The sequence below is a fragment of the Miscanthus floridulus genome, chromosome 19, assembly GCF_019320115.1.
Source record: "Miscanthus floridulus cultivar M001 chromosome 19, ASM1932011v1, whole genome shotgun sequence".
Lineage (NCBI taxonomy): Eukaryota > Viridiplantae > Streptophyta > Magnoliopsida > Poales > Poaceae > Miscanthus > Miscanthus floridulus.
In genome coordinates this window covers 26,529,449-26,546,667 of record NC_089598.1, presented here as the reverse complement: position 1 = coordinate 26,546,667, position 17,219 = coordinate 26,529,449, and the positions used below count along the sequence as shown (strand labels likewise).

The 17,219-nt window shown below is 44.8% G+C and overlaps 1 pseudogene; it reads left to right on the top strand.

The window, feature by feature from the left end:
• The first annotated feature begins 6,289 nt into the window (after positions 1-6,289).
• LOC136529491 (purple acid phosphatase 4-like) lies at positions 6,290-8,058 on the top strand (annotated as a pseudogene).
• The last annotated feature ends 9,161 nt before the right edge of the window (positions 8,059-17,219 follow it).

The following is a 17,219-nucleotide window of genomic DNA, read 5'->3' as shown; positions in this document are numbered from 1 at the left end:
TTGTTTCAATCTTTTCCAATCGCCTCTAAATATGAATGCTCTGATTGACTTATTGTTAGTTACGTACATCTGCTCGCTTGAGATTTCTGTGGCTGATTGAGCTGCAGCTGCACAGCCCATCGGCTGCTATCTCAGAGCTGCAGCTGCAGACTATTTGCCGCTGTAGGAACGGCTACACTCCTGTTTGGGATGCAGGAACTGTTGGTTGGCTGGCTGCTATATAATAGATAGTTTGAATAGATGAACGAAAGGTTTAAATTGACTACGAAGCCATGGCTGTTGACGGATTATGAGTGCTACTGTGCTCTTGCTGGTGCGAGTGCTACTGCTGCCCATTGCTTTCTGCTGCTACTGTGGATGCACAGTAACTTGCTGGTTGGTGCCAAAAGTCACTTGCTTCATATGCTATTTTTTTTTCTCGTAGCTCACTGCCACACAGCATATTGCATGAATATTATAAAATAATACACAGACCTTGAGGTGTTGGGATACTAGTGTCACGTTGGGTGTTCGGGATAATAATAATAAAACAAATTACAGAAGTCGTCAGAATCCATGAGACGAATTTATTAAGCCTAATTAATCTATTGTTAGCACATATTTATTGTAGCACCATATTGTCAAATCATAGACTAATTAGGCTTAATATATTCGTCTCGCAAATTAGTCTTAATCTGTGCATTTAGTTTCGTAATTAGTCTATATATTTAATACTTTAAGTCAGTGTCAAACATTCGATGTGATAGGGACTAAAAATTAAAAGGGAAAACCAAACACCCCTCAATCTCTTATAGCAAAAAAAATTAGAAGTTCAATATTCATACAAAAAATAAGTATTTCACCAAACAAATATGATCCCACAATTAATCTCTTATAGCAAACAAGACAACATTAAGGTTATCAAGAAAAAACATTCATGTCTCCATCGTATAAATAATTATTAGCTTCGCTTCTTTGAAATGAAAAAAAAATCCATGTCCATGCTGCAGACCTACCGTTGCTAGCTAGTTGGGGTGATGGATTCGAAACCATCGTTCAAATGGTTAGTGGAGCGGCGTGTGTAACACCTCTGGTGTTTTGACCTAACACTAAAACTTGCCATGTCATCATGAGCATTGCAAAGCATTTATAAAGTAGAAAATTTTGAATGCATTCACTAAATAAGCCTTATTGCATAATGTTGTTATTTCATGTGATGTGTTTCAAAACCCTAAATAAAGATCATAACCACAAGGGTCAAATTTCATGTGATCATGTGAGGCCATGTGTCATTTGACTCAAATAACCCTAATGGGCCATGTTACTGGTCAAAAATTAAAGTTAACGTAAAAGGAAGACAAATCAATTTTGAATTCAAATTCAAATTATAAAAGTCATTTTTGCCCCTTTTGACTAATTCAAAATCCATGTGGAATTTGGGGTTGAGGCAAAAAGCAAAGTTGAAGATTATTTTATAAGGATCAACTTTGGTATTCAAAGTTTTTCAAGTTTATATATAAAATTTGGAGTAATTTTGAAATAATTCAAATACTCAAATGCACCCCAAATTCAAATTTCAAAATGGAGGCATAATTTGAAAATGTTCCTAGAAGCAAAGTTGTAGAGTTTGAAAAATTGAGCAACTTTCATTTTTGGAGATTTTCAACTTCTTTAGAAAAATTGGGAGTAATTTACAAAATTAACGCAGTGGCAATTCTGTAAATACTTCAAAATTTGAAAAGCAGCCGGCGCCACCTCTCTGCTTGCCGCCGGCGCCACGCGGTTGTCGCCGCCGATCAGATTGCGCCGCTTTCTCGTGCTTTGACACGCAGCTGGTGCCGTGGCGGGTCCGTGCGTGCGCTGTCGACGCCGGGCAACCCCTTCCCGGCTATAAATAGCAGTAGCCGCCGCCGTCGTCCCCGTTTTTCCCCTCTGCTCTGCTTCGCCGTCAGCTAGCTCCGCCGCTCGCCGTAGCCACCGTCGAGCCGTGTCCGTCGTGCCCAACTACGCCAACGCGATCACCTCATCCTTGCGCTTCTCTGCGGCTTGCTCACGTCGCTTGGGTTGGCCGGAGTCGCCTGGCATAACGTCTTCTTCCCTGAGACCGGCCAGCCACCATTGCCTCGATGTGGCCAGGCTATTCCAGACCGTCTCCGTCTTCACCAACCGTGCCGGCGTGATCGTGGTGAGATACTGAACGCGTTACTCACTTTGTTTTAGACTCTACTACGCCGTTGCTGGGGTTACGCCGTGAGCCAACGTGCTCGAGCTGCCATGGCCGGCGTGGAGTCTTCTCCGGTGCGCCTTCTGCCATTCAAAGGGCGGGGATGGGTTCGTAGGAGTGTGTAGATCATTTGGGTGCGGTTTGCCTCGCCGGAGCGTCACCGTCGGCGCATTTTGGGCCGGCCAGTGATGGCAGCGCCGCCGTGACTTGTCTGAGTCACTGACGAGGGGGGTCGGGCTGTCAGTGAGAAGGAAGGAGAAGAACAGTGATGTTTTGTTATTTTCTGATTTTGAATAGTGCTGAATCTTTGGAAATTTGTAGAAAAATAATCATAGCTCCAAAAATTCTAAAATTTTGTGTGTAGCCTTTGTACATGCTCTAGTATGGTTCAAAAATTTGAAACTTGAAATTTGAATATATTTTTAATATTCAAATATTCAGTCCATTAATTGATAAATGTAATTTCCATGATTTTTGTAGGCCACTGTATAATTCCAAAAATTTTGAAATTTGTTTTGGTACACTAATTTGACATAAGGAAGCTTACATAAAATTTTGAGGTCATTTGGAACAAGTTCATTTTTGGGCTTATTTCCAAATTAATTCAAAAATAAATAAAAGCAAACCCTAATTGTTTCATTAGTGTTGAATCTTATTTTGGTCATGTTTTGTGATTAGTAGGGTTTCAAGATTCATTTGGTCAACTCACATGTGTGGTTCTTGACGGTAGGATTGCAAGTTGGTTTTGTTGGCTTGCAACTGTACCGTGAAGGAAAATCGTATTCGGGGTGTTTTTACATTTCATGTACCGTAAAAGCATCATGTTTACATTATCATCATGTTAAAGCATATGTTATCATTTCGTGTAGAACCCGAGAGTGAAACGATTCTAGTTGAGCAAGTTCTGGAAGAAACCCCGGTTGTCACGAGATTCGGTAATCGTGATACTGATCCGGAACCTGAGATCGTCAACGAAGGCAAGCCCCGGTTTATGCATTAAACCCTTACCTTGTTTACTTTGAAAAGTTTATCAACTATGTTACTTATTGCATTAAGTTAATTTATTCAAATGTTTCCTACTTGATGCATTGCCTACCTTGATAATTGTTTACCATCCTTGAAGATGTTTTCATTTACAAAGGCGTAGTATGCTTAGTATGCTTTATGGTAGGCTTTCAAAGTAAAAGTTTTGATACAATCAAAGATGGCATACTGGCCAAAGAAAGAAAGAAGGTAGAATGAACTAGAGACTAGTCGTGTGACTTATCTTGAATGGGTAATGTTGCCGACTATGTCACTTAAAGGCCACTCATTGTGGATCTTCTGAACGAGACACTTTGTAGTACTAGTCACATACCCCGGTAAGCCTACTTCGGCTAATCTGATGCTAAGACGAATGCCCACGCACTGGGAGTGGAGAGCTGGCGGGAGTAGCGTGTACCCTCGTAGCTGGAATGTGGCCGGATTTGAGGTGTGCTGTACTCTCGGGTGGCGTGGAGATGGCTTAGTATAGGAGGATCCGGTAGCGAGGTTGATATATGCAAGATTAAGTTCTACATATGTCGTGTGATAAGGAATCCCCAGCTGGGACTTGAATCAATTCGAATTGTCGGTGCTCCGCGGATATGGAGACTCGATTCATTACAGAAGCAATGCAGGACTGGTGAATTACTAAAATATGAGAAAAGAATGGAATGAGAAGGGATGGAATATGGGAAATGTACATTTAGTTGAGATAATGAACTAAAAGAACTTAGGAGTAAAACTTGAAAATAGAATAAGAATAGTAAGCTTTTGGCAAAGAATTTTGAATCTTGCTACATCCTTACTTTGCCCCAACCCCTGCATCTCTAAAAGTCTTACACCCCTTTACGTTGGGTTAGTCTTGTTGAGTACTTTTGTACTCAGGGTTTGTTAACCCTTGTTGCAGGTGAGTCGCATGCGCAGGCTTGTTTTGGTCCCTGCTGCATATCTGTGTTTGAAGTCAATGACGATGAGGAATGATGAATAGCCTTTGGACAAGGCACTAGTTTGTATGATAAATAATGTTAATGTAATATTATCCCGCTACTATGGTTGTATGACACTTATGGTATTGTAAGTTTGAAAACAACTGGTTTGTAAACTATGTTATCTTAAGACTTCCGCTATCTTTTACTCTGATGTATATATTTGAATAAACTGTTGTAATCTGCAATGTCTGTGATCGGGATCCTGTTTGAAAAGAGAATTGTGGATGATTCGGGTTTCCCGAGGACACCCGACAGACCTGTTGAGTTGTTGGGAACTCGTGTACGCTATCAAAGGTCTGTTGAGACAACGATAGGTGCATGTGGGCCCAATTTCTTAGGAGGTTCTGCCACAGCGTGCCCCCCCCCCCCCCGCGAATGATCTTATGTGGGTTGGCATCTTCTGGTTAGCTGTGGACCTGCGGTCTATGATGACTGGCTGCGACAACCAGCAGATGGCGACTCGTTGAAGACAGCGGCTTGTGCGTAGATGCTCGTGGTTTCTCTAGACGCTTGTACGGCGTTGGTGTGCAATGGCATTGGCGACGCTCTTTGCTTGGTGTAGGGACAAGATGTGGCTTCCCTCGATGGCCGGTGCCATGTAGGATGAAGGCGGCTCTAGTGGCTTGGCGTGGCGGCGGCAGGTCACGCATGCCGGATCGAGACCTTGTCGGTGCCCGCAACGATCTCTTGCTGGTGGCAGTTGGTTGTGATCGTCCACGATGTGGCTGGTTTGGGCTTAGGTGTTGGGGGTTCTCGGGCGAAGGTCCTGCTTAGCCCTTTGGCTTTGGCCGACAATGGTGATGCCTTTGGTAGCACGTCCTTTATTGGAGACATTAGCGTGAGGCCCCTTGTCCTCTAGGAGGTTGGATGAAAAAACTTGATTCTCCATTCGGTGTTGATGGCATCTACGGATGTCGTTCCCCTCCATGGAGGCATCGCTGTCGAAAACCTACTTCCCCTACTAGTTTACATTGCCTATGCTCTTTGGCGTGCAGTGTCACTAGATATCCGTTGCTTTCAAGATCGTAGGCTTTGTGTTTCTTGCAGAAGTGGTTTTGTCGTTGTCTCCTCCGTGAGATTGTTGTTGTTCTTGTTTCTTTTTTTTATTGTAATGCTTCTTCTCTACTAGTACATGCCCGGCATACTCGTGTGGATGGCTCTTAAAAAAGATTTGAAGCCATCGCCGCCATTCCTAAACATGGATCCATGCTGTCATGAAGGGTGACGTGCTCGTTAGCTTCTGGGGCGTCTACATTTCTTTTCGTAGGGGAGCCGCTCGGCACTCGCGGTGCTGGTGGAACAGAGGGGAGTTTCTCGGAGCTTCTCGGCCTCGGCGGAGGGATGAGCTGCTCTGTGCAAGCAGTGGTGGCACAGGACACGACGTGGTCCTAGTGCAGGAGACTCGGCGCTGCATGCGAAGGCAGACACGTCGGCTGTAGGAGGCCTTGGCGGCGCAGGCGGTGGAGACGAGCGACCAGCGGTGTAGGCATGTTGGGTCTACGATGTCTACAACGTAGGAAAAGGGAAGGAATAAGGTTGGATGGTGAGAGGGTATTCTGACCATTTCTCCACCCATTAGCTGCTATAAGTTAGTATGGCTCAACTAATATGATAGTTATTAATTATTAGTTTGGTATTTAGCTAACAATTAGCTAGACTTGTTTTGATCGTGCTAATTATTAGTAGCTTTGACTGATAGATCTGGTAACTAATCTTGGAGCGAAAAAAAATCTTCCTAATTAAGATGATGTGAAAGTAGCAATCGTGTCCATATGTGTATGATCCATGACGCATGGTTTCAAACTACGTGCTCGTGCAGCTGCATCCCATCAATACAATGTTGCCGCACATAGGTTGTAGTTCTGTCTGTAGTGGCCATGCCTGCGGTAATGGTGCAAAACCGTGTCTCTTAATCTAGAAACCAGTGAAAACTAAAGTCTAAATAAGCACCTTGACGGTATATACCCGTCCAACTTTCGAACTCTCTACTATTTAAGTGCGTACGTGATCATTCACACGTTGCACATCGCTGAAGCCTGAATGAAGCCTTGCATTGCACTGGCACACAGTCCACATGGCTCTTGCTGCTCTCCTGCTCGCCGTGCTCATATTCTCGCTGTGCGCGCCGCCGCCGGTCGCCAGGGAGCTCGCCTCCGTTGAGCACCCGGTGGAGGAGGGTCGGCCGCTGCGCCTCCTCGTTGTCGGCGACTGGGGTCGTAAGGGGGTGTACAACCAGTCCAGGGTAGCAGCACAGGTATGTCTATGTACTGTCCTGTTCCATTACAGTTTCAAAAATTCAACCTTTATACGCGCACGTCTTTTTTTATATCCTTTATTTATCTAAGAAAATGCACACGTCTTTTTTTTAAAAAAAAAACCACCGCTTCTTCGTACATCTGAAACGTCCATGAGCATCCAGATGGGGAAGGTGGCGGAGGACATGAGCATAGACTTCGTCGTGTCCACCGGAGACAACTTCTTGGACGACGGCCTGTCCAGCGTCCACGACAGGGCGTTCCGTGACTCCTTCGTGGATGTGTACACGGCCAAGAGCCTGCAGAAGCCATGGTACCTTGGTAATTAAGCCATGTGTTAATTCCTGGTCATGTCTTGTCAGTTCCCAATCGGCGTATGTCTTTACATGTACTCTGGACAGTATATAAGTGGCGAATGAACAATTATTACTTTTTTTTTTCATTCAGTTCTAGGGAACCATGACTACAGGGGAGACGTGCTAGCACAACTTGACCCGGCTTTGCGCAACGTGGACAGCCGGTTTATGTGCATGAGATCCTTCGTTGTCAATGCAGGTGGGGATGGAATAATAGGACCCAATCATTTCTGCAAATTTTTTTTTCTCGAATACGCAAAAGATTTGCGTATCATTATAATTAAGAAGAATAGTTCAACCATACAAACGACACGCTTCTAATGAGCGTTTTAGGTGGTCTTACAGTTGTGACTGGACACGGATTCGATCTGCTGAATTTATTAACGATATGAATTTCTGTCAGGAATCGTCGATTTCTTCTTCATCGACACAACCCCATTTCAGCTCAAAGTATATATTGGACTGATCCAGGAGAAGACCACTACGACTGGAGGGAAGTCGCGCCTCGAGAAGCCTACATCGAACATCTCCTAAAGGTGCATATATATGCACGCACTACTGCATGTCTTCATCTAATTAATCTTGGCAGAGCGAATCAATCCACTGTTTCGTATATAATTGCAGAATCTATCATGCATGATACATAATGAGTTAACATGACCGGCCGGTGTGTTTAAACAACTGGTCCTCCAGGATATATGGACGGTGCAATGAAGAAATCAAGAGCGAGATGTTAGGTAGCCGTAGGGCACCACACGATGAGGAGCGTGAGCGCCCATGGCGACACCCTGGAGCTCCTCCAGCTTCTCCTCCCCGTGCTCAAGGAGAACGGCGTCGACCTCTACATCAACGGCCATGATCACTGCTTGGAGCATATCAGTAGCAGGGACAGGTAGAGGTGGATTAGTTCGGAATCCGATCCTCTGCTACCTTATTGTTTATTAATCACGCATGAAATTATGCAAATTAAATGATAATTCTGCTGCTGCAGTCCAATCCAGTTCTTCACCAGTGGAGGCGGGTCCGAGGCATGGAGAGGCATCCTCCGATCCAACGACGACAAGCTCGAGTTCTTGTACGACGGGCAAGGCTTCATGTCCCTGGAGGTGGATGCTGACATGGCCCGTGCCGTCTTCTACGACATCCATGGGCAGGCATTGCACAACTGGAGCTTGAGCAAAAGCAATCGGCAGCAGGTTGTTCAGTGCTCTGCTCTTGTTTCTCAGGAATAGGGCCCTTTGATATGGCTTTAGATGGCTTTGGCTCTTTGCTAAAGTGCTCGAATCCAGAAACAGTGACTTCGCTAGTTCTTAGTTTATATTTTAAAAATAAACAAAAAAATGACTCCTTACTACAATATCGTATGCACAGAAAAACGATAAACCGGAGCTACACCAAATAAACTAGACCTACTTAATATAAGCTGCACCTAGCCCTACTCGGTAGCTTCGAGATCATGGAGTCCTAGCACACGAGTGATGTATCATGTATGTAACTGGTTGTATACATGAAGATGGTTTTGGCTGCGGAGTTGAGTTTGAAAGAGTCCTAGTTTCCTTTTTTTTATGGAACACCTGCTTGCTAACTGACTTTTGTCAAGCTTGTCTCCAAGAGATCTATTTTCATCCAAGGGAGGGGCAACGTCCCAAATCTGGACTTCCTGCTAGAAGCTCCCTATTCTGAGTGGTTGATAAGCCTGCTCATACGAGAAGAGCCCTAGTTTTTTCGGAACCACACAATAGAGAGTGGCCCGATGCACCGGAGCCATGTGACCAGCCACGAACAATCGATGTGTCTGCTGCCCCAAGCAAGAAAACGGATGTGCAAAGGAAAGTATGACTTTTTACTACGGCTGGCATAAAAAGTTCACTTTGATCGTACACTCTACTAGGCAAAACTTGTGTGAGTGGTTTTGACTATGGAGGGCATAAACAGTTTAATATGGAGAGTCGACTAAGTTTAGGACAAAAAGACAAGGCGTAGTCTTTTGAGTCTGATCAGTCTAGTGTTGCCTATGTTGGGTAGGAAATAAAAGAATCAAAGCCCTCGATGTTCCTAACAGTTGTTGAGCTCTCGATGTATGAGATCCTGAATGCATCTTCTTTCTTTCCAATTCATCTTGGAAATCTAGAATGGTTGTTTATGGCTGGGTGTGACAGATCAGACTGAGTTTAGAATCAGACCTTCTATCTATCTAGCTGTATTGTCACTCCAACGGTTCTTTTTCTTTGATTATGCCCGTATCTCTCTGAGCCTATTTGATCTATTTGCTATATCCAAGTTCGAGTGTGAAGTTCGCTCTGATTGAAATGTAGGTGTCGGTGTTTCATAAACCGGACTAGTAAATTTATGCGATTACCGCGCTGCTCTAGGAAGACGATGATAGCATCCAATAGACACGAGGATTTATACTGGTTCAGGCCGGAACCCTACGTCCAGTCTCAGAGAAGATCGAGTGCGTGTTCCTTGCTTGAATGCTCTGAAGTTCTTACAACAGGAGGGTGCAAGAATGGTGAAAGAGGTGGTAGAACCTATGCTAGACGAGGAGCAACCTGAAGAGAAGCTCCAGGAGCCCTACTGCTATGGATGGAATGGTAGATGATGAAGAATGTCTCGATATCCCAAGATGGGTGCCCTAGCCGCCCTTATATAGAGTTAAGGGCCAGGGCTCGTTACAAAGAGAAGGTTCCCCCGATCGAAGGGTCAAGAGCCTGAGGGAGGTCCTAGCTAGCTTGGCTTGCAAGCTACGCCATCTTCTGGTGTCCGTCCGAGCGTGGCTATCATCATGGTCTTGTGGCCACATCATGGTAGGGTCTGACGTGGTGCTACTATGCCAACCGTGGTGGACACTATAGCCACAGTGATGGTTCGTCAGCAATCCTGTGCAATGTGACATCCGTCATGGTCTTCGCCGTTGTCTCTAGGTTTCCCGGGGCGTCATACCCATAGTAAGCGGCCGCCCTAGGTCGTTGTTCACCTAGTTGCTTCATGGGTCTGAGGGCCATGACCCCGATCATTGGGATCGGGGCACTCTGCCAGCCAGGAAGGTCTCTAAGTCAAGACCCTTGTCATGGATCACATCCCATAGTGGGTGGGATCGAACGCGCGTCATGTCGGTCCGTATTTGGACGGTGGGTTTCGTACCCGTTGCCTCTGCTGTGTGGTGCTGTCTCGTTGGTGCGGCGTGGCACAGGGATGATGTCTGACCGGACCATGGTGACTATCGTTCCCTCGGTCCTTGTGAGGTTAGTGCGACGTGCTTGCTCTTGTTAGAGCAAGCGTACTGAGCCACGCTCGATCTCTCCCTATCCTGCCCAGGGGTCGTGATGGGGGAGAGGTCGAGTGTCTTCCATGTGGTTAAGGCAGGAGAAAGGGTCATGGCTGACCCTGGCCTAGGTGTTGTATTGGCGTGCTCATCCTAGCTAGGCCTCGATCGTTCAGACCATTGTTAACTCGATGAGTTGCTGGCCGCGTGGCCTGCCAACTAATCGGCGCCTTGTTGATGGTAGTTAACATTCATTATAAACCATCAATATAACTTGCATAAATGGCTAAAATGGATCACCAACATAGACTTAGGGGTTTAAACTAATAAATTCCATGAGTTTTGGTGAATCTGTGTTTCCAGCAGGATTTAATCAGAAAACCGCCAAGGAGGACCTATTCGTCAAAGAAAATCACAGAATTCCACCGCATAATCAACGTGGGAAGACTCTAGAAGACTCTAGAAGGTGAATCACCGAAGTGGAGCCCGTGCCCCTAACATGTGGGGCCGACCGACCCTACCTAGAGGTCACTGGAACTATGGGCCCCCATGTCAGGCTCCCGTTGTTATGTCGATTCTCCACCACCTTAAGGATTGCATCTCCACCGTTTATTCAAGTCGGTTTAATCCAAGGGCTCAGGATTGATGCTCCAGGCTATATATGACTGCCTACACCCCCACCCTTTAGGGCAGATGCCTCATTTGATGCTAAGAGCTAAGAAGCCAGAAACCTTAATTCATATGTCCACTAGGATCAAGGCTAGCAATCAAGAGAAGATTAGTCCTCAGTAGGATCTAGTCTTGTATTAGAGATAGTGAGATAGAGTGAGAGAGAAGAGTTTGGAGGAGTCCTGGCCTATCAGTGCTCTCTCTACGGCTTGTACCTGGCGGAATCAAGTTCTTCTTGAGCTTGCTTCTGAGATTTCTCTAGTAATCGACTTCTAATTCAAGTAAGCAGCTTATTCATATTGTTGTTCAGGATTGTGACTCTCTTTTGAATACTTTAATCCTTGCTGCTCCTAGGTTAAAGTAGTATTCGTAGTGTAACCATGGTGCTTAGACTCGGTTACTAGTGGATGTACCTTATTTTCTGGATCGGTGGTAGCTCGCGAGGGTGACTCTTATAGCCTCGTTGAATCCTTTGTAGTTCACCTCCCGTTAGTAGGCCTAGCAGGACATTGTTACTATAGGAAACATACTCTTCCTATGTTTTCTCTAGTAATATCTCTAGAATTGAATAATAGAAGACAAAGCTTACCGAAGTTAGAACTAGAAGACCTTAGCATTCTCCTCTACACTCATATTATCTAGCCTTGATTGTGAAGTTGGGATAAGTTAGATTTGGTTATTCTCACACACGTTTCCTCAAGTTCGATATAAAACTGGGTATTCCCGATGAAGTGCTACATCGGTATAATATCCATGCGGTTGTGGATTATTCTGTGTGCATTAATTTATACCAACATGCCTTAAGACACCCCGGGGTCATAACCCCGATAGTAGCCCTCGAGTGTTTTTGCGATCACAAAGTGATCGTGAAAGTGCTGATGTGCGTGCTTGTATGGAACATGGGCTCGTGGTAGTGGCCCACTTGACCTTTGTTGCTTGACCCCTTGCGAGCTGATGCATTCAATGCGGTGGGTGGCCGTTATGATTTGTCCTGTCGGGACGTCCTATCATCATGGTACATGACTGTCATGCCTTGTCATGTCAGTGGGCTGTGTACTGGGGTTTGTGATCCAAGCAGTGCCAAGCGTTCTCATCGACGCTGTGCCGTTCCTGCCTTTGGGAAGATCTTGATTTTTCTGACCTCTCATGGGCGTCTAGTGTGGGCTAGGACCTCCCTAGGCTTGCCGCATGGCGAGGGGGTCCTGGGCTACTCGGTCTTCCCCTAGTCTTTATAAAAGGCTCTTTTTTTTTGCTTCAACCACCCCTGGCTTCTTTGGGAGATTGAGTTTCAAAGAGGGGAAGGTTTTGGAGAGGACCGTGTGGTTTTTGAGCATGCGACTCACTAGGGGTAGTTTGTGGTGGTGAAGGCGGCCATCATCTGTTCTGGCAATTGATGCTAGAAGGCATCTTACGGGTGAAGGAGTGGAGGAGGGCACGTCCGCCGTGTAGGAGGTAGTGTAGCCTTTGTGACATGGCTGCACTTTGGCCTCCCTTTTGCTCCATCTTGGTGTTGGGATGGTCACCAAGATTCTTGCTAGAGCTAGGCAGTACTGTCGCTCTCTTCCTCCTCATGCCTCGTACCTAGGGTTGCAACACTAAAGGGGGTCTGTGAGTTTGTTTTTTGCTTCATCTCGCTTCCCCTGTAGCGTCGTTCCCCATGGGCCTTTCAGTGATACCACCACTAGGGTGTGGTGGTATTAGTTTTTTCATTCCTTGTTGTGCGGATTGCCCACACATCGCTTTGTAATCATATATGATATGAATAAAAGCTCAAGGAGTTCTCCTTCCAGAGCTGTTTGGGGCTCAAAGCTGTGATGAGCCCTCGAGCCATTTTGGCTAGATTCAGGCTTGTTGACTAACGATTTCCCATGCGAGCTATCATTCTCTCATCATGTGAGGTTGCTGGGTAGCTTTGGGCTTCTCTACCTGAGCTCCTAGGTTGCATTTGACTAGGCATTCGCTTTTTCTCATGCGCGGATCGCGGCCTTGTGCCTTTCTCCTTGGGTGTTTGCAAGTCAGAATTTTGTAGGCTCTAGGTGAGTCATTGGCCTCTCATTGCGCTGGGCAACAAGGTCATTAAGTGACCTCAAACCTCTCCTCCCAAGTGTCTATGAGTTGGAGGTTGTAGGCATTGGGTGAGTCATCGGCCTCTCGCTGCGTAGGGCGATGAGGTCATCGAGCGGCCTTGGACCTCTCCTTCTGAGTGTCTACGAGCTGGAGGTCATAGGCTTTGGGTGAGTCATCGGCCTCTCACTGTGTAGGGTGATGAGGTTGTCGAGCGATCTTGGACTAAAGATGGCAACGGGGACCCGATCCCCGATTCCCCGCGGGGAATTCCCCTATTAGGGGGCGGGGATGGAGTCAAATATGCCCCCACAGGGATTTAAACGGGGAGAAAACATCCCCCGTCGGGTTTGGCAGGGACGGGTCTGGGGGAGCATTCCCCGTCCCCGATACCCGCATCCCCGCCCCGTTTATATACAGGCTTTGCTCTCTTTCCTGATGGCCCAACCAGCCCACGAAGGCCCAATGTCTTCTGAGTATATATAACAGCAATAACCCTAGTTCTACACCTTTGTGATGATTAATATCCTGCTTCTTGCTATTTAGCTATTTTTGGATTGTGATTCGTGGTGTACTCTAATATTGTGTCGATGAACTCATGTGAATGATGATGAATTAACATGAATGGTGATGAACAAATGCGGGGACGGGGATCCCCGACGGGGATTTTTCCCCTCGCGGGGGCGGGGATGGGGGAGAAATCGTCCCCGTGAGCTTTGGCGGGGACGGGGACGGGGATTTTTTCTCCCCGCAGGGACGGGGATGGGGAGGCAACCTCCGACGGGGAATTCCCCGTTGCCATCTTTATCTTGGACCTCTCCTCCTGAGTGTCTATGAGCTGGAGGTCACAGGCTTTGGGTGAGTCATTGGCCTCTCGCCGCGTAGGGCGATGAGGTCATCGAGCGACCTTGGACCTCTCGTCCTGAGTGTCTATGAGCTAGAGGTAGTAGGCTTTGGGTGAGTCATTGGCCTCTCGCCTCGTAGGGCAACAAGGTCATCGAGTGACCTTGGACTTCTCCTCTTGAGTGTCTGCGAGCTAGAGGTAGTGAGATAGAGTGAGAGGGAAGAGTTTGGAGGAGTCTTGGCCTATCGGTGCTCTCTCTACGGCTTGTACCCTGGTGAAATCTAGTTCTTCTTGAGCTTGCTTATGAGATTTCTCTAGTAATCGACTTCTAATTCAATAAGCATCTTGTTCATATTGTTCTTTAGGTTTGCGACTCTCTTTTGAGTACTTTAATCCTTGTAGCTCCTGGATTAAAGTAGTATTTGTAGTGTAAGCGTGGTGCTTAGACTGGGTTACTCGTGGATGTACCCTATTTTCTAGATCGGTGGAGCTTGCGAGGGTGACTCTTATAGCCTCGTTGAATCCTTTGTAGTCCACCTCCCGTTAGTAGGACTAGCAGGATATTGTTACTATAGGAAACATACTCTGCCTATGTTTTCTCTAGTAATATCTCTAGAATTGAACAATAGAAGACAAAACTTACCAAAATTAGGACTAGAAGACCTTAGCATTCTCCTTTACGCTCCTATTATCTAGCCTTGATTGTGAAGTTAGGATAAGTTAGATTTGGTTATTCTCACACACATTTCCTTGAGTTCGATATAAAACTAGGTACTCCCGGTGAAGTGCTACATCGGTATAATATTCGTGCGCTTGCGGATTATTCTATGTGTATTAATTTATACCAACAAACATTTCTGGCGCCATTGCTGAGGAAACGGTTGCTGAGTGAACTTTGAACCTAGCTTATCGTTGTATCATTGTTCTTTTATCTTTTATCTTCTCCTTTCTTTTTACCATGGATGTAGAATCCACCCCTATCTACCAATATGGTACACCCATGAGCGCAAGCCTACAACCAAAATAGTCTTCAAAGCCTATCCTAACACTTGGCTATGAGTTGCGTTCGTGTTTAATCAACATGGTTCAAGATCAACCCTTTTTAGGCGAAGATGATGAAAACCCCTATTTCCGCCTAAATGAGTTTGAGCAGACCTATGTATGCCTACGCATTGCAGGCATGTCAGACAAAACCTTACGATGGAAGCTTTTTCCTTTCTCTTTGACACAAAAAGCTAAACGTTGGTACAATCTCATCATAGAGAGTAGACAAGGAGATTGGGAAGCCATGTGTTCTAGCTTTTGCTTACAATTCTTTCCCATCTCTAGGGTAGTCAGACTTCGTTTAGAGGTTCTATCTTTTAAACAAAATAAAAAAGAATCTCTATGAACGGCATGGGAACGCTTTAATACTCTCATTAATATTGGCCCTGACCTTGCCATTCAAGACCCTATTCTTCTTCAACACTTCTATATGGGTCTTGATAGGAAAACCTTGAAGCTTCTTAATATGACCTCAGGAGACTCGTTCTTGCTTGTCTCCGCCAATGCGGGGAGAAGCATTCTTACGAAAATCTTAGAGAACATCCCCGAAGAAGTAGAAGAAAAGCCATTAGAGGAAGAATCCTAGATAGCTAAACCCGAATTTTTACCAGACCCATCACCAACTTTAGCTATCCTAAATCCTAAACCACCAAAAAAGGAGGAAACTCCGATTTTGGACTTCATGCTTGAATTCGAGGATGAACTTTTCGATGAATATGGAAATACCTCGAATTACCATACCATGAGGAGACCTCAGAAGTCTAGGAAATCATTGCATGAAGAACCTCTAGATCCTTCTGAGGAAGCTTTCCTTAAAAAGACTACGAAAGAGCTAGTGTCTATTACAAGCAATGAATGGTTAGAAGAATCAGAGCTTTTCTCTAATGTGGTTCATTTAGATTCACCTTCTATATCCATTCATTGCCAAATTAATAAAGCTCCTTTCGATGCTCTTTACAATCCAGTTGTGGGTGTTAATATCATGTCTGTATTTTTTGCTCATGATTTATTAAAACACGTGCCATTAACCCCAGCAACAAAGTTGTTGAAAAGTCTTTCAGGACACATTCTCCTGAGTTTGGAAATTTTGTATGTCCTCCGTATCTAGGTAAAAGGAACCAAAGTTCATTTGAGGTTCTATATCTTTGATATTATAGAGTTCGACCTGTTGGTAGGACAACCAATTGAAAGATTTATCCAAGAAGGATTAACAGGGAAGTTGAATATAAGACTTAGGAAAAACTTTAAGCTTTCTGTACCCATTACTCATTCTCTAAATGCTGAGAGTGAGCCAATTCCCGAGGAAGACCTAATGGAAGAGGTTAAGGTTGCATCTCTTGATTATTTGACTGAACCCAACCTTGAAGATGATGCTCAGTTCTTCATCGAGGAAGAAGAGGAAAATCCTATAGAGTCTGAACCTCTTGATGAATTGCTAGAACCACCTAAGCCCACCATTGAACTTAAATCCCTCCCTTCTAGTCTTACATATGCTTTTCTCAATAATGATCAGGATTCTTCTGTGATCATAAGTGATAAACTTTCTCAAGAAGAATCCCTACGCCTGTTAACTTTTTTTAGAAAAGCATTGTTCTGCTTTTGGCTACTCAATCCAAGACCTTATGGGAATTAGCCCTGCTCTTTGCACCCATCGCATTTCTATAGATCCTAACTCTATACCTTCTAGAGAGCCCCATCATAGGCTTAACAATGCGATGAGAGAGGTTGTTAAGAAAGATGTTTTAAAACTCTTGCACGTCGGGATCATCTATCCTATGCCACATAGTGAGCGGGTTAGCCCTATTCAAGTTGTGCCTAAAAAGGGAGATATGACTGTTGTTAAAAATGGAAAGAATGAATTAATCCCCTAAAGAACCGTCACTGGATGGTGGATGTGCATTGATTACCAAAAACTTAACAAGGCAACAAAGAAAGATCACTTCCTGTTGCCCTTCATTGATGAAATGTTGGAGCGACAAGCAAATCACTCTTTCTTCTGTTTTCTTGATGGGTATTCGAGTTATCACCAGATTCTGATCCATCTAGATGACCAAAGCAAAACCACCTTTACATGTCCATATGGAACTTATGCTTACCGTAGAATGTTTTTTGGATTATGTAATGCTCCAGCTTCATTTTAAAGATGCATGGTGTCTATATTTTCTGATATGATTGAAGAAATCATGGAAGTTTTTAGGTATAACTTTTCTATTTATGAAAAAACTTTTGATGATTGTCTTAAAAATTTAGACAAGGCTTTGCAAAGATGTGAAGAAAAGCACTTAGTCCTTAATTGGAAAAATGTTATTTCATGGTTAGAGCAGGAATAGTGCTTGGACACTTGGTGTCCGAACGAGGGATTGACATAGATAGAGCTAAAATTGAAGTAATTGAACAGTTACCTCCTCCCGTAAACATCAGAGGGATTCACAGTTTTCTTGGTCATGTGGGGTTTTATCGCCGCTTTATAAAAGATTTTTCACATATTGCTAGACCACTTAGAAATC